This window comes from Choloepus didactylus, chromosome Y, assembly GCF_015220235.1.
Source record: "Choloepus didactylus isolate mChoDid1 chromosome Y, mChoDid1.pri, whole genome shotgun sequence".
NCBI lineage: Eukaryota > Metazoa > Chordata > Mammalia > Pilosa > Megalonychidae > Choloepus > Choloepus didactylus.
In genome coordinates, this window is record NC_051335.1 from 6188769 (window position 1) to 6205690 (window position 16922).

Consider the following 16922-nt stretch of genomic DNA (forward strand, 5'->3'; position numbering starts at 1 on the left):
GAGATTCGGTATGGGTACAATAAAGGATATTAATAGAGAGAGGGAAAAATATGGCAAACATAAACCAAAGGATAAGATGGCCGATTCAAGAAATGCCTTCACGGTTTTAACGTTGAATGTAAATGGATTAAACTCCCCAATTAAAAGATATAGATTCGCAGAATGGATCAAAAAAAATGAACCATCAATATGTTGCATACAAGAGACTCATCTTAGACACAGGGACACAAAGAAACTGAAAGTGAAAGGATGGAAAAAACTATTTCATGCAAGCTACAGCCAAAAGAAAGCAGGTGTAGCAATATTAATCTCAGATAAAATAGACTTCAAATACAGGGATGTTTTGAGAGACAAAGAAGGCCACTACATACTAATAAAAGGGGCAATTCAGCAAGAAGAAATAACAATCGTAAATGTCTATGCACCCAATCAAGGTGCCACAAAATACATGAGAGAAACATTGGCAAAACTAAAGGAAGCAATTGATGTTTCCACAATAATTGTGGGAGACTTCAACACATCACTCTCTCCTATAGATAGATCAACCAGACAGAAGACCAATAAGGAAATTGAAAACCTAAACAATCTGATAAATGAATTAGATTTAACAGACATCTACAGGACATTACATCCCAAATCACCAGGATACACATACTTTTCTAGTGCTCACGGAACTTTCTCCAGAATAGATCATATGCTGGGACATAAAACAAGCCTCAATAAATTTAAAAAGATTGAAATTATTCAAAGCACATTCTCTGACCACAATGGAATACAATTAGAAGTCAATAACCATCAGAGACTTAGAAAATTCACAAATACCTGGAGGTTAAACAACACACTCCTAAACAATCAGTGGGTTAAAGAAGAAATAGCAAGAGAAATTGCTAAATATATAGAGACGAATGAAAATGAGAACACAACATACCAAAACCTATGGGATGCAGCAAAAGCAGTGCTAAGGGGGAAATTTATAGCACTAAACGCATATATTAAAAAGGAAGAAAGAGCCAAAATCAAAGAACTAATGGATCAACTGAAGAAGCTAGAAAATGAACAGCAAACCAATCCCAAACCAAGTAGAAGAAAAGAAATAACAAGGATTAAAGCAGAAATAAATGACATAGAGAACAAAAAAACAATAGAGAGGATAAATATCACCAAAAGTTGGTTCTTTGAGAAGATCAACAAGATTGACAAGCCCCTAGCTAGACTGACAAAAGCAAAAAGAGAGAAGACCCATATAAACAAAATAATGAATGAAAAAGGTGACATAACTGCAGATCCTGAAGAAATTAAAAAAATTATAAGAGGATATTATGAACAACTGTATGGCAACAAACTGGATAACATAGAAGAAATGGACAATTTCCTGGAAACACATGAACAACCTAGACTGACCAGAGAAGAAATAGAAGACCTCAACCAACCCATCACAAGCAAAGAGATCCAATCAGTCATCAAAAATCTTCCCACAAATAAATGCCCAGGGCCAGATGGCTTCACAGGGGAATTCTACCAAACTTTCCAGAAAGAACTGACACCAATCTTACTCAAACTCTTCCAAAACATTGAAGAAAATGGAACACTACCTAACTCATTTTATGAAGCTAACATCAATCTAATACCAAAACCACGCAAACATGCTACAAAAAAGGAAAACTACCGGCCAATCTCCCTAATGAATATAGATGCAAAAATCCTCAACAAAATACTTGCAAATCGAATCCAAAGACACATTAAAAAAATCATACACCATGACCAAGTGGGGTTCATTCCAGGCATGCAAGGATGGTTCAACATAAGAAAAACAATCAATGTATTACAACACATTAACAAGTCAAAAGGGAAAAATCAATTGATCATCGCAATAGATGCTGAAAAAGCATTTGACAAAATCCAACATACCTTTTTGATAAAAACACTTCAAAAGGTAGGAATTGAAGGAAACTTCCTCAACATGATAAAGAGCATATATCAGAAACCCACAGCCAGCATAGTACTCAATGGTGAGAGACTGAAAGCCTTCCCTCTAAGATCAGGAACAAGACAAGGATGCCCGCTGTCACCACTGTTATTCAACATTGTGCTGGAAGTGCTAGCCAGGGCAATCCGGCAAGACAAAGAAATAAAAGGCATCCAAATTGGAAAAGAAGAGGTAAAACTGTCATTGTTTGCAGATGATATGATCTTATATCTAGAAAACCCTGAGAAATCAACGATACAGGTACTAGAGCTAATAAACAAATTTAGCAAAGTAGCGGGATACAAGATTAATGCACATAAGTCAGTAATGTTTCTATATGCTAGAAATGAACAAACGGAAGTGACACTCAAGAAAAAGATACCATTTTCAATAGCAACTAAAAAAATCAAGTACCTAGGAATAAACTTAACCAAAGATGTAAAAGACCTATACAAAGAAAACTACATAACTCTACTAAAAGAAATAGAAGGGGACCTTAAAAGATGGAAAAATATTCCATGTTCATGGATAGGAAGGCTAAATGTCATTAAGATGTCAATTCTACCCAAACTCATCTACAGATTCAATGCAATCCCAATCAAAATTCCAACAACCTACTTTGCAGACTTGGAAAAGCTAGTTATCAAATTTATTTGGAAAGGGAAGATGCCTCGATTTGCTGAAGACACTCTAAAAAAGAAAAACGAAGTGGGAGGACTTACACTCCCTGACTTTGAAGCTTATTATACAGCCACAGTTGCCAAAACAGCATGGTACTGGCACAAAGATAGACATATAGATCAATGGAATCGAATTGAGAATTCAGAGATAGACCCTCAGATCTATGGCCGACTGATCTTTGATAAGGCCCCCAAAGTCACCGAACTGAGCCATAATGGTCTTTTCAACAAATGGGGCTGGGAGAGTTGGATATCCATATCCAAAAGAATGAAAGAGGACCCCTACCTCACACCCTACACAAAAATTAACTCAAAATGGACCAAAGATCTCAACATAAAAGAAAGTACCATAAAACTCCTAGAAGATAATGTAGGAAAACATCTTCAAGACCTTGTATTAGGAGGCCACTTCCTAGACCTTACACCCAAAGCACAAGCAACAAAAGAGAAAATAGATAAATGGGAACTCCTCAAGCTTAGAAGTTTCTGCACCTCAAAGGAATTTCTCAAAAAGGTAAAGAGGCAGCCAACTCAATCGGAAAAATTTTTTGGAAACCATGTATCTGACAAAAGACTGATATCTTGCATATACAAAGAAATCCTACAACTCAATGACAATAGTACAGACAGCCCAATTATAAAATGGGCAAAAGATATGAAAAGACAGTTCTCTGAAGAGGAAATACAAATGGCCAAGAAACACATGAAAAAATGTTCAGCTTCACTAGCTATTAGAGAGATGCAAATTAAGACCACAATGAGATACCATCTAACACCGGTTAGAATGGCTGCCATTAAACAAACAGGAAACTACAAATGCTGGAGGGGATGTGGAGAAATTGGAACACTTATTCATTGTTGGTGGGACTGTATAATGGTTCAGCCACTCTGGAAGTCAGTCTGGCAGTTCCTTAGAAAACTAGATATAGAGCTACCATTCGATCCAGCGATTGCACTTCTCGGTATATACCCGGAAGATCGGAAAGCAGTGACACGAACAGATATCTGCACGCCAATGTTCATAGCAGCATTATTCACAATTGCCAAGAGATGGAAACAACCCAAATGTCCTTCAACAGATGAGTGGATAAATAAAATGTGGTATATACACACGATGGAATACTACGCGGCAGTAAGAAGGAACGATCTGGTGAAACATATGACAACATGGATGAACCTTGAAGACATAATGCTGAGCGAAATAAGCCAGGCACAAAAAGAGAAATATTATATGCTACCACTAATGTGAACTTTGAAAAATGTAAAACAAATGGTTTATAATGTAGAATGTAGGGGAACTAGCAGTAGAGAGCAATTAAGGAAGGGGGAACAATAATCCAAGAAGAACAGATAAGCTATTTAACGTTCTGGGGATGCCCAGAAATGACTATGGTCTGTTAATTTCTGATGGATGTAGTAGGAACAAGTTCACTGAAATGTTGCTATATTATGTAACTTTCTTGGGGTAAAGTAGGAACATGTTGGAAGTTAAGCAGTTATCTTAGGTTAGTTGTCTTTTTCTTACTCCCTTGTTATGGTCTCTTTGAAATGTTCTTTTATTGTATGTTTGTTTTCTTTTTAACTTTTTTTTCATACAGTTGATTTAAAAAAGAAGGGAAAGTAAAAAAAAAAAAAAGAAAAAAGACAAACAAGGAAAAAAAAAATGTAGTGCCCCCTTGAGGAGCCTGTGGAGAATGCAGGGGTATTCGCCTACCCCACCTCTGTGGTTGCTAACATGACCACAGACATAGGGGACTGGTGGTTTGATGGGTTGAGCCCTCTACCATAAGTTTTACCCTTGGGAAGACGGTTGCTGCAAAGGAGAGGCTAGGCCTCCCTATATTTGTGCCTAAGAGTCTCGTCCTGAATGCCTCTTTGTTGCTCAGATGTGGCCCTCTCTCTCTGGCTAAGCCAACTTGAAAGGTGAAATCACTGCCCTCCCCCCTACGTGGGACCAGACACCCAGGGGAGTGAATCTCCCTGGCAACGTGGAATATGACTCCCGGAGAGGAATGTAGACCCGGCATCGTGGGATGGAGAACATCTTCTTGACCAAAAGGGGGATGTGAAAGGAAATGAAATAAGCTTCAGTGGCAGAGAGATTCCAAAACGAGCCGATAGATCACTCTGGTGGGCACTCTTATGCACACTTTAGACAACCCTTTTTAGGTTCTAAAGAATTGGGGTAGCTGGTGGTGGATACCTGAAACTATTAAACTACAACCCAGAACCCATGAATCTTGAAGACAGTTGCATAAAAATGTAGCTTATGAGGGGTGACAATGGGATTGGGAATGCCATAAGGACCAAACTCCACTTTGTCTAGTTTATGGATGGATGTGTAGAAAAGTAGGGGAAGGAAACAAACAGACAAAGGTACCCAGTGTTCTTTTTTACTTCAATTGCTCTTTTTCACTCTAATTATTATTCTTGTTATTTTTGTGTGTGTGCTAATGAAGGTGTCAGGGATTGATTTAGGTGATGAATGTACAACTATGTAATGGTATTGTAAACAATCGAAAGTACAATTTGTTTTGTATGACTGCGTGGTATGTGAATATATCTCAATAAAATGATGATTAAAAAAAAAAAAAAAGGGAAGTCTACACCCTTTCTGTTCAAAGTGTAGTCTCAAGACCAGAAGTATTGGCATCACCTGGGAGCTTGTTAGAAAGGCAGAATCTCAGACCTTCTGACTCAGAATCGACATTTTTAACATGGCCCCCAGGTGATTCATGAAAATCTGAGCCACTCGGGTCTATTCTGAGTCTGCTTCCACATTTCTTTATTTTCACTTACCCTTTTGGAAATTAAATTCCTCCCTGACACTTCTCCAAAACTGAGACTGGATTAAAAGTCATAAAGTTTCTAATGGACTTTTTATCAGGCTTTAGGGTCCTTGATATCTCCAAAACTGAACCTGTTCTCTTCTTTCAATTCTCTTATTTTGGTCTATGTGATCCATCCTATGAAGTAGCAACACTTTACATGACATAATATTATATACAATTAGAGCTGAGCTGACCATATTGCTTAAATTCCTCCAAGGTAGATAAAACATAGCTCAGTAAGATCAGGAGCCTCCTTCATTAATGCCTTCCAAACAATGGGGAAGAGAGTCAGTGAGAAATTAGTGCTCTACTTCTCAGACAAGCTTGGTGTAGAAATCTCACTTCATATTCTTCCTGCATTTCTAACAGTCTGTTCCTTTTTGTAAAGATTCATTTTATTTGACCACATTTCACTATGCACACCTGATTCTTTTTACTCCCTATACTCTCTGCCTTTCTCATTCATTCTTCTCTTTATGCCATTCATCTTCCTTATTTCCTGACTGTCCTTAATTTCACTCCTTTGGTAACACTCATAATTTTTAATTTGTTGCTGGCATCTTCTCTAATCATATACAACTTATCTCCATTTTACTTCCCTTTTTCCACACTATGTATTTAATAGATGATTTCAACTAGAAAACACCAGTGCTCATGTGTCAAACATTCTGTCAAATGAATTTTTATAAAATGCAGTTTTACCTTCTATTTGTCCATTTAATATATTTTTTCCTTTCTGATCTGTGACTTCAGGTAAATGAACAACATAATTCTGTGGAAGACTCTCAGAGATGTTCTGTTAAAATAATGAAATGCACAAAGATTTCCTCATCACTTTCTAAGAAAATAGAATTTCTTAGTTTAAAAGCAATTAAACTTAAATATAAGAGCATGTATTAAAAATGAAGGCATTTAAATGGAGAACCTCATATATAGTCTCTAGTCCGTATCTAACCCTTATGGTCACTTGGTCATTGATTCTGTAAACTGAGCAAGGAGGACCAGAGCAAACATATTCATATACAAAACACTGATTTATATTCCAACAAGAAACTAACTTCAAAACATGTAACTCTAATTTGCATTTCCCACCCAAAATAAGAGGACATTTTAAAAATAATGTATTTAAACAAATTCTTTAATAAATATATTTGTTATAATGCAGCAGTAAAATAAGATGCTTGGCATAAGGAACTTTGGAGTACATCACACTGAGTATAAACTGAACATCTTAGAAGTTGCTTCATGTAGGTAAACAAGGACGCAGAGGAACCTAATTATCTTCTATGACAAATGAGAGCTAATGCTTCATGGCAAAATTTTTTTGATTTTTATTATAGGGAAAATTATTGAATAAAATGACAAAGTAGTAAGAAAAACTTTTCTTTAGGCTTTGTTTAAGTAATAGGAAACAAAAATGAGATATACCATGCAACTCTTTGCACATTAAGAATTATTTCAAAAAAGTATAGTAAGCTTTAATAACAAGAGAAGAATAAGAACATTTTTAAGCATCTAAAATATGCCAACCACATATTATGAACATTTTCTTTTTTATATATAATAAGAAAAAGAATGATTATGATAACAGTTATCCCACTTCTTACTTGCTGCTCACTCCAAGACATTAGATTAAAATGGTGAATAAGATACACAAGACAGTTGTGGTCCACTGTTGTCTGTCCAGAATGTTCTTCTCCCACTTTCAAACAACTGGCTCCTTCTCATCCTTCAGTTGGCAGCTTAAAAGTCATGCTCAGAGAGATCTTCTCTAACTACCTAAGCCCCACACCCATACTCAGCCCAACTAGAAACTCATCCAGTAATCTCTACACTAACATTCTCAGTTTCCTTCATATGAAGCACTTATAGTGACTTGTTTTTCTGCTTCTACCACTACAACATAAGCCCTCATTTTATATTCAGTGTCTAACTGCCTGGCACATAGTTGGACTTCAACAACAGAAATGTATTCAAGACCAAAATGTCTAAAATCTCATCAAGAAGGCCTCAGGTGCCAAATCACTATATAACTACAGGATATCTCCAGCAGTAGTCTACTGAAACCTAACAAACCCCAAATTATAAATCCACACATCTATTCTAACTTCCCCCTTCTTTGATTGACACTTCTGCCATTTTATTTTACTTCAGGTTTAAAGAAGTGTCAACCAATATTTAGTAAGTCACTAGATAGCATGGTGATCATTTTATCTTACATTTGTATGGCATCTTTTATAGTTTTCACAGTTGTTACCAAATTACACATATCTGAAAGGTACATATGAGTACCATTTTTATGAATGAGGTAACTGACATTCAAATAGGTTAAGGAATTTTTTCCAAGATCCCAGAGTTAGTAAGTGACAAAACCAGGTAAACTAACATGACTCTGGGCTTCAAATACGGTGCTTGTACCTCGATGCAGCAGTTGCCTGCATGTAAGAGATCAGGCCCTTCCTACCTCCTTCCACAACAGTCACCTTAGTGCAGCTTGCTATTACTTTACTATTACATTACTACAAGCATGGCTGTCATAAATGCATTCTATTTTAACTATCCAAAATAGTTTTTACTTATTAAAACACCACTAAACAAAACTGTCTTTATTGTAACCCACATATTTTTACCATTCCCCATGCTTATCCTTCTCCTGAAATATATCTTGCAAACATACTTGACCATCCAACTATAATAATACTTTCAAAGCCCCAGGCATCAACTTTTTTCAAGTTGCAAGTTGTGAAAAACCACTACAATGGGAGATGGGGCAAGATGGCGGCATAGAGAGGAGTGGAATTTTGTTAGTTCCCTAGAACAACTAATAAACAACCAGGAACAACTAGTACATAATTTGGAATAACTGCTGGGGGACAACCGTGACTGTCCACACATCATACACCAACCTGGATTGGGAGGAATGCCTGAGATTGCAGCATAAAATCTATAAATAAAAACTGTGGAACTGCGCTAGAAGCCCCCTACCCCCATGGCAGGCTGAGTGGCAAAACCTCACTGTGGTAGAAAGCAGTACTGTCCGAGCAAGCAAATATAGCTCAGCCCAGATCCAACTGGGGTTTTAATTAACAAACATGAACTGCTGAATACAAGCTACAAACCACTAACAAGCAGACAGAGGCCTTTAGTGATAACTGACCTTAAAGAGCCAGGAGATGACTCTGTCCTGGGAGGGGGAGCCCAGAAAACCAGGTGTTATCTTTGGCTGCCGGATAAAACTGGGGAGTTGTGGACTGGCTCTGAAAGGGGGCTTTCTGTCCATTTTTCTCTCTCTCAACCTGAGTGGCTCAATGGAGAATGCCTCAGCCATTTTTAGTTTGCAGCACTCTGACCCAGACAGGGGTGGAGATAGCAGATTAAAGGAGCTATTTAAATGCAGATGATAACTTCCTAGGGGGTGTATCCTCCCTAAGAGGAAAGAGGTGAGGCCCAGCTCTACTACTTGCTTTCCCTTCAGAACCAGACACCAGAACCTGGGGGAAAACAGCCAAACCAGAAACTAAGGGGCCACATCTCCTTACACCAGTCGGAAGCAATAGGCTGACAGGTGCCACCTTCTGGGCAGGTTAGGAAAAGCACAGTGGCTAGAGACATCAAAGGAAAGGCTGTCAATCTCTAAGACACACCCACAGGGAGACTTGAAACTGAATATAACCCCACTCTGAGATCTGAACCCGTACTGGTCTGGGAAAATATGATTGGGGTAACCAAGGAAAACGGATGCCTAGACAACAGAAAACTACAATCTATGCTAGGAAAAACTAAGATAATGGCCCAGTCAAAGGAACAAACTTACACCTCAATCAACATACAGTTGAAATAGTTTCACTTTAATGAAACAATCTATTAAAGACTTTCAAAGAAATATGCTAAATCAAATAAAAAGCAAATCAATGAGTTCCGGGAAGATATGGCAAAAGAGATGAAGGCTATAAAGAAAACACTGGGTGAACATAAGGTAGAAATTGAAAGTTTGAAAAAACAACTGGCAGAATCTATGGAAATGAAAGACACAACACAAGAGATGAAAATCACAATGGAGAAAGACAACAGCAGATCTCATGAGGCAGAAGAAAACACTCAGGAACTGGAGAACAAGACACCTGAAATCCTACACACTAAGGAACAGATAGGGAAAAGAATGGAAAAATATGAGCAATGTCTCAGGGAATTGAATGACAACATGAAGTGCATGAATGTACATGTCATGGGTGTCCCAGAAGAAGAAGAGAAGGGAAAAGGGGCAGAAGCAATAATAGAAGAAATAATCAATGAAAATTTCCCATCTCTTATGAAAGACAAAAAATTACAGATCCAAGAAGCTCAGCATACCCCAAACAGTATAGATCTGAATAAACATACACCAAGACATTTAATAATCAGATTATCAAATGTCAAAGACAAAGAGAGAATACAGAAAGCAGCAAGAGAAAAGTGATCCATCACATACAAAGGAATCTTGATAAGACTATGTGTGGATTTCTCAGTAGAAACCATGGAGGCAAGAAGGAAGTGGTGTGATATATTTAAGATACTGAAAGAGAAAAACTGCCAAGCAAGAATCCTATATCTGGCAAAACTGTCCTTCAAATATGAGGGAGAGTTTAAAATATTCTTGGACAAACAGACAATGAAAGTTTGTTTACAAGATACCTGCTCTACAGGAAATACCAAAGGGAGCACTACAGACAAATAGGAAAAGACAGGAGTGTGAGGTTTGGAACACAATTTTGGGCAATGGTAGCAACATAAGTACACTGAACAAAGATGACTGTGAGTATGGTTGAAAGAGGAAGGTTAGGAGTATGTGAGACACCAGAATGAAAGAGGAAAGAGGGAAGATAAAGACTGGGACTGTATAACCAGTGAAACCTAGAGTGCTCAACAATTATGATAAAATGTACAAGCATGTTTTTACATGGGGAAGAACAAATGAATGTCAACCTTGCAAGATGTTAAAAATAGGGTGGTACTGGGGAAAAATACAATCAATGCAAACTAGAGATTCTAGTTAACAGAAACATTGTATTACACTTAATTTAATGTAACAAAGGCAATACAGCAAAGCTAAATGCTTATAAGAGGGGGACATAAGGGAGGGGTACAGGACTCAGCATTGGTGATGTTGTCTGACTCTTTTATTCCAATTTAGTTTAATTCTATCTTTCCTTTTGTCACTTTTTAGTTGTCATGTTTTTTTCTTTCTTTTTCTTTTGTCTCTCTACCTTCTTTGACTCTTCCTCCTTCTTTGTGGAAGAAATGGAGATGTCCTTACATAGATAGTGCTGATGGTGGTGAACACATAAATATGTGACTATACAGGGAACCATTGATTTTTTACTTAGGATGGAATGTATGGTGGGTAAACAAAACTGTCTTAAAAAAGAAAAAACAACAGGTTGATGAAGAAACCTTGAGGGCACTATATTGAGTGAAACAAGTCAGACACATAAGGACAAATATTGCATGATCTCATTGATATGAACTAATTATAATACATAAATTCATAGACATGAAATATACGTTACCAGGATATTCAATGAGGCTAAAGAATGGGGAGCGGTTGCTTATTATGAGCAGAATGTTTAACTACTTTGAACTTAAGTATTTAGAAATGGACAGAAGTGACAATAGCATGTTATTGTGAGAATAACTAACAGTGCTGAATGGTGTGTGAAAGCAGTGGAAAGGGGAAGCTTAGAGTCATGTATGTCACCAGAAGGAAAGTTGGAGGTTAAAAGATGGGAATGTATAAAACAGTGAATCTTGTATTGGACAATGTCTGTGATTAACTGTATAAATATTAGAAATCTCTTTCATGATCTAGAACAAATGTATGACATCATAACCAGAAGTTAATAATAGAGGGATATATAGGGAAAAAATACCTATTGCAAACTATGTACTACAGTTAGTAGTATTTTAACATTCTTTCATCAACAGTAACAAATGTACTATGCCAATACTATGCGTCAATAAATGAGGGGGGCTGGTTGGGGGTATGGGAGGATTTGAGTTTTCTTTTTTTATCTTTCTTTTCTGGAGTAATAAAAATGTTCTAAAAATTGAAAAAAATTAATTGTGGTGATGGATGCACAGCTGTATGATGGTACATGGGCAACTGATTGTAGACTTTGGATCTTTGGATAATTGTATGGTATGTGAACAATCTCAATAAAATTAAATTAAAAAAACACTATAGTGCAAAACTGTTTCTTTGTGAACCTCATTAGGACTTTTACACATGGAATCATACATTTAGCCGTATGTTGACCTGGAATCATTATCTAGATTTTTAAAATTATTTTTATTAGAGAATTTGTAGGTTTACAAAAAATCTACAGAAAATACAGAGTTCCCGTATACTCCCCCCTCACACATACAGTGTTCCCTATCATTAACACTGTGTATTAGTGTGGTACCATTGTTATAACTGATGAAACAATATTATTATAATACACTATGAACTATAGTCCATCATTCACATTAGGGTTCACTGTTCGCATTGGAGAATTCTACAGTTTTTTTCTCTTAATTTTTATTCTAGTAACATTTGTGGTATATAAAATTTCCCCTTTTAACCATAGTCAAATGTAACTGAGTGGTGTTAATTATATTAACACTGCTGTGCTACCATCACCACCACCTAGTACCAAAACCTAAACAGAAACTCAGTGCTAATTAATCATTAACTCCCTACTCCTTACCTTTATCCCAGTACTTGGTAACTTGCATTCTAGTTTCTGACTCTACAAATATGCTTATTCTAATTATTTCATATGAGTGAAATCATTTGTCCTTTCGAAAGACAGTCCTGCCAGATATAAATTTCTTGGTTGGCAACTGTTTTCTATTAGCACATTTAATATTTCATCCCACTGCCTTCTTGTCTCCATGGATTCTGATGAGAACTCAGCAGTTAATCTTATTGGAGCTCTCTTGTTGCCTTTCTCTTGCAGCTTTCACAACTTTCTCCTTGTCCTTGGTATTTAGCATGTTTACTACTATGTGTCTGGACATGATTCTCTCTGAGTTTATCCTGTTTTGGGTTCACTGGGCATTATGAACATCTGCATCCATGTTTTTTTGTTAAATCTGGGAAGTTTTCTACCATTATTTCTTAGAGTAGTCCTTCTGTTCTATTTCTTTTTCTTCTCCTTCTGAGACTCCCATAATGTGTATATTGGTATGCTTGATGGTGTCCCACAGGTCTCTTAGGCTCTGTCAACTTTTTAAAATTCTTTTTTCTTTCTGCTCCTCAGCCTGAATCATTTCAACTTTCTTTTCTTTAGGTTCACTGATTCTTTCTTCTGCCAGTTCCAATCTGCTGTTGAAACTCTCTAGGGAATTTTTCATTTCAGATACTGTGGTCATCAACTCCAGTACTTCTATTTTGTTCCTTTTTCAAATTTCTATGTCTTTATTGAGATTCTCATATTGTTCATTTATCATTTTCCTGGTATCCTGTAGTTCTTTCTCTGTGTTTTCCTATTTCTCCTTGAGCATATCAAAAAATTTTTAAAGTCTTTGCCCAGTATGTCCAAAGTCTTGTCTTCTTTGATGGTTTCTGAATTGTTCTCTCATTCCTTAGGAAGGATTGTCACTTCCTGTTGGCTTTTGTTTGTCTTCTAATCTTTAGTTGCACACTCTCCATTTTTAATATTTTTAATTAACTCTGGGATTTAGTCTCTGAGCTGTATCTTAACTTTGTATCCAGCTAGTGATATGACAGACTTCCTCGCGTGTTAGGCGCTAACAAAACCAACCAACCAATGCGAAAACAAAACAAACAAACAAAAAAACACCTTTCACAGTTTTTGCAGTTTGGCTCTGCACTGGCTGACACTCTGCTTCAGAATTCAGCTCTCCTATCAAAAAGATCAGCCCAAGGCAAAACTGAAGGGTAGGTTCTTTTCTATCTTTTCTAAGTTCTTGTCTTGCCTATTCAGAGCCTTAAGAATTCCCCCATTTATAGGAATCAGAATGTCCCCTCTATTCCCTAGGAAATAGACTCACTCCCCCTCCCGGGTCCTCTATTGTATGTCTTAAAGCCTATAATCCTTTGCCTCAGGACACTTAATTGTTCCTTACCCTGTTTAACTGTTTCCTGCATTGCTTGGTTCTCACACTGCTTTAGCTTTCTGAAAGCTAACTCTCCCATGGGGCACATTCTGGGAGGGAGAGCCAGAAACCAGTGCCCTGGTTCAGTCTTTCAGGCTGACACACAATAGGTTGGCACCAGCACACAGGCACCCCAGTAAACATGTAGGGGTTGTTCTGCTTTCTTCAGAACAGGGCCAGGGACTCACAATGGGAGCACCACCCACCCTGTGCTGGGGAGGGGGTAGAGGTAGGCCAGCAAGGGCACCACAAACTTCTCCTACCAGTTTTTAGTTGCCTTTTTTTCCATTTGGCACTTGCCCATTTACTGCAACCCTTTAACTGTTTCCTGGACTTTTGAGGAAGATGGCTCTGCCAGAGATTGCTAGTTGTTCACAGACTCTGTGGGGAAATGGCACCTTGGAGCATCTTATGATGCCAGCCTGGTTGACTGGGAGTCTCTCTAGAAACACTTAACTTCAGAACCTAAATTGGTTGTTTATGGCTTCTAAGACTTGCTTTTTGCTTACATACATGGGCTTCATTAAATGGATCCTGCAAATTATTGAATTATACTATGCAGCAGTTTTGTACTTAGTACATAATTACTTGATTAATTTTATGTTGAAAAATATAACAAAAGAATTCCCTGTGGGCATATACAGAGATAAGAAAGTAAAGTCAAAACATCTTCTTTTACTTTTTAACATCACTCAATTCTTACACTTTAAAAAGTAATAGACTGTACCTCAGAATCCCAAGGTGATTCTGTATCTTCCTTTTCACCCAATCCTAAAGCTGGCATCATATCTATAAAATGTAGTCACAGACACATTAATGAGAACATTCATTACTGTGAATATTAAATACATGTATGTCTAGCTGCATTCATGAATATTTCAATGAAACAAAAGTTAAAGCAGAAAAGAACTTCAGAGGGTTGAAGTAGTTTCAGGAAAAAGTTGGTAGTAGTCTGAATACTTAGAAAGAAAGACAGCAAAAGAAAAATATTTAAAACAAATGATATCATATTTAGAGCAACATATTTTCAATGAGGTTTTTTATAATCATATTTAAGCAAAGAAAAACTTTCATACTTACCACTTCTATCATCTTTGTGTGCTCCAACAACAGAAGTCGTATTGCCACTATTCATTTGTTCTCTTGGAGCACTTTCAGGAATATCAAGACCAGCTTCTTTTTCTATCATTGCTGGCTTTCTTGTTCCTTCCTGTAATTGAAAAGGAAAAAAAAAAAAAACAACTTCAGAAAGCATTACATTCATTTGCTCACTCATTCATTCAGTTAGTACATCAGCAATATGGCAACAAACATTTATTGTGTCTATCAAAATTGTAGGTACTATCCTGGAAGTATCTGTAATAATAAATAAGAGAGTTTCTGTCCCATGTTCTAGATGGGGTAGAGATAATAAAAACAAATAAGGGTAGAAAAGTTGTCATTGACTAGTTATACAACTGAAATGGATAAAGAGCAGTAAGGGTACTTAAGAGAGAATGGTCTATCCTATCTGGGGAGCTCCAAAAATGCTGCAAAGATAGGGCTACATCTTGAAAGACAGAAAGGTACAGAGGAAGGTGTGAAGGGCATTCTAAATGGGATGGCAGGAGCAAATGGATGTGGCATAAAACAACTCATTAAAAGAGGGTACAAAAGTAGTGTGGTTAAAATGGAGCACAGTTATTGGGAATGGGATGGAGGGATAAAACTGGAGAATTAGGGCCAGATCACAGAGGTGTCATGGTAGAATGTGAATTTTCCCACTTAGGTAATGGGAATCCACTGTAAGCTGGTAAGCAGAGGAGTTATGCCACCACAAATATATTTTAGGAAGGTCACACTGGCAGCAACATAAAGATGAAGATAAGGGGAGCAAGACCAGAAAAACTACTTCAAAATTACGGTAAGAAAGTAAATTAGGGTAATGAGAGTAGGGAGAGAAGTGAAAGGACACATGAAAAGCTGGTAAGAAGGTAGAAAATTCTCAACTTGGTGACTGAGTAGATGTCTTAACTGGGAGGGTTGGAGTCCAGAATTTTTCCCACTTACTTGTTTCCAGTAGTGCTTTTTACTAAAATGGGGAAAATGGATGACAGAGTAGATTAGAAAGAGTCAGGTGGGTTAGTGACAAAGTTCCATTTGGGACGTAGCAAACTGCAGATGTCCAGGGGACCAAGAAGAAAGATTTGGATACATTTGGAGTAGGCGTAGATGACCTTACTCAGAAGAAGCATATGGGAAAAAAATAAATATTTGTAAAATACGCTAAGCTGAAATTATTAAATAATGCAGACCTATCCTGAACTCTGAAATCTTGAAAATGTAAACAAGAGAAGGAAATAAAACCACAGAATTCAAGTTTCCAATCATATATTTTAACATCTGGTTCAAAGATAAAAAATAAATATTCTTTTATTAGTATATGTAAATATTCATTTCTGACATATGGTAATACACAGTTTTACAGTTAATGAAAGGATTTAATTCTAAAACAATTCAAAATATTACAAAAAGGTTCATCTTAAAATACTAATCTTAAAGAGAAGTTTTAAACTACATAATAGAAATGCTTACATGATTACAGAATTATGAGGCATTTTAAGTACCATTATGATATAAAAAAGACATAAAATCCCATTTTAAAATTCACAAGGTTTATTTCCATATGAATAGCATACGATAATTTTCTATCATATAACACACAGGATGGTAGTTAAAGACTGGAGAAAGGATATAGCATCAAAAAATCAATAAAACTCTGATTATCAAGCAGGAACTAAAAAAAAATGAAGTCAATACGATCCCTGAATTTTAGATAAGATATATGTGCGAAGTTTAACAACTATGAATACTAAACTTAACATTTCCTGAAAATAATGAAATGTACTGGCTGCTGGAGTTACTTTAAAAAGTAAAAAAATCATCTGCCAGAGACAATTGTGTATGCTCTACTGGCAGCCTTTACTTCCTTATGACTATATGCTTAAATAATTTTAGAAAAAAAATCATAAACTGTGATTTCACCCATTTGATATGTGTATGCATGTGTCCATTACATGCAGACAGTATTTGGGTAAAGAAAAATCAGAATCTCTCTACAAAAAAAAAGGCTACTTTTTTTCTTTAATTTAAGAGTGTTTCAGCTTAAAATTTATTTTCTCATTTAATGGATGCAGATTTAGAGCGTCATTTATACAATCAGAAATTTCAATCTTATTTATAACAGTAATGAGTGAAAAGACGAAATGTTTATTTACTTATCTCTCTCTTTATTCTTAAGAGATCTAAAACAGCTACTGAGTAGTA

The 16922-nt window shown here is 36.5% G+C and overlaps 1 pseudogene; it reads right to left on the reverse strand.

Moving 5' to 3' along the window:
- LOC119523987 overlaps positions 1 to 16922 on the reverse strand; it is a 123363-nt pseudogene that overhangs the window by 65971 nt on the left and 40470 nt on the right.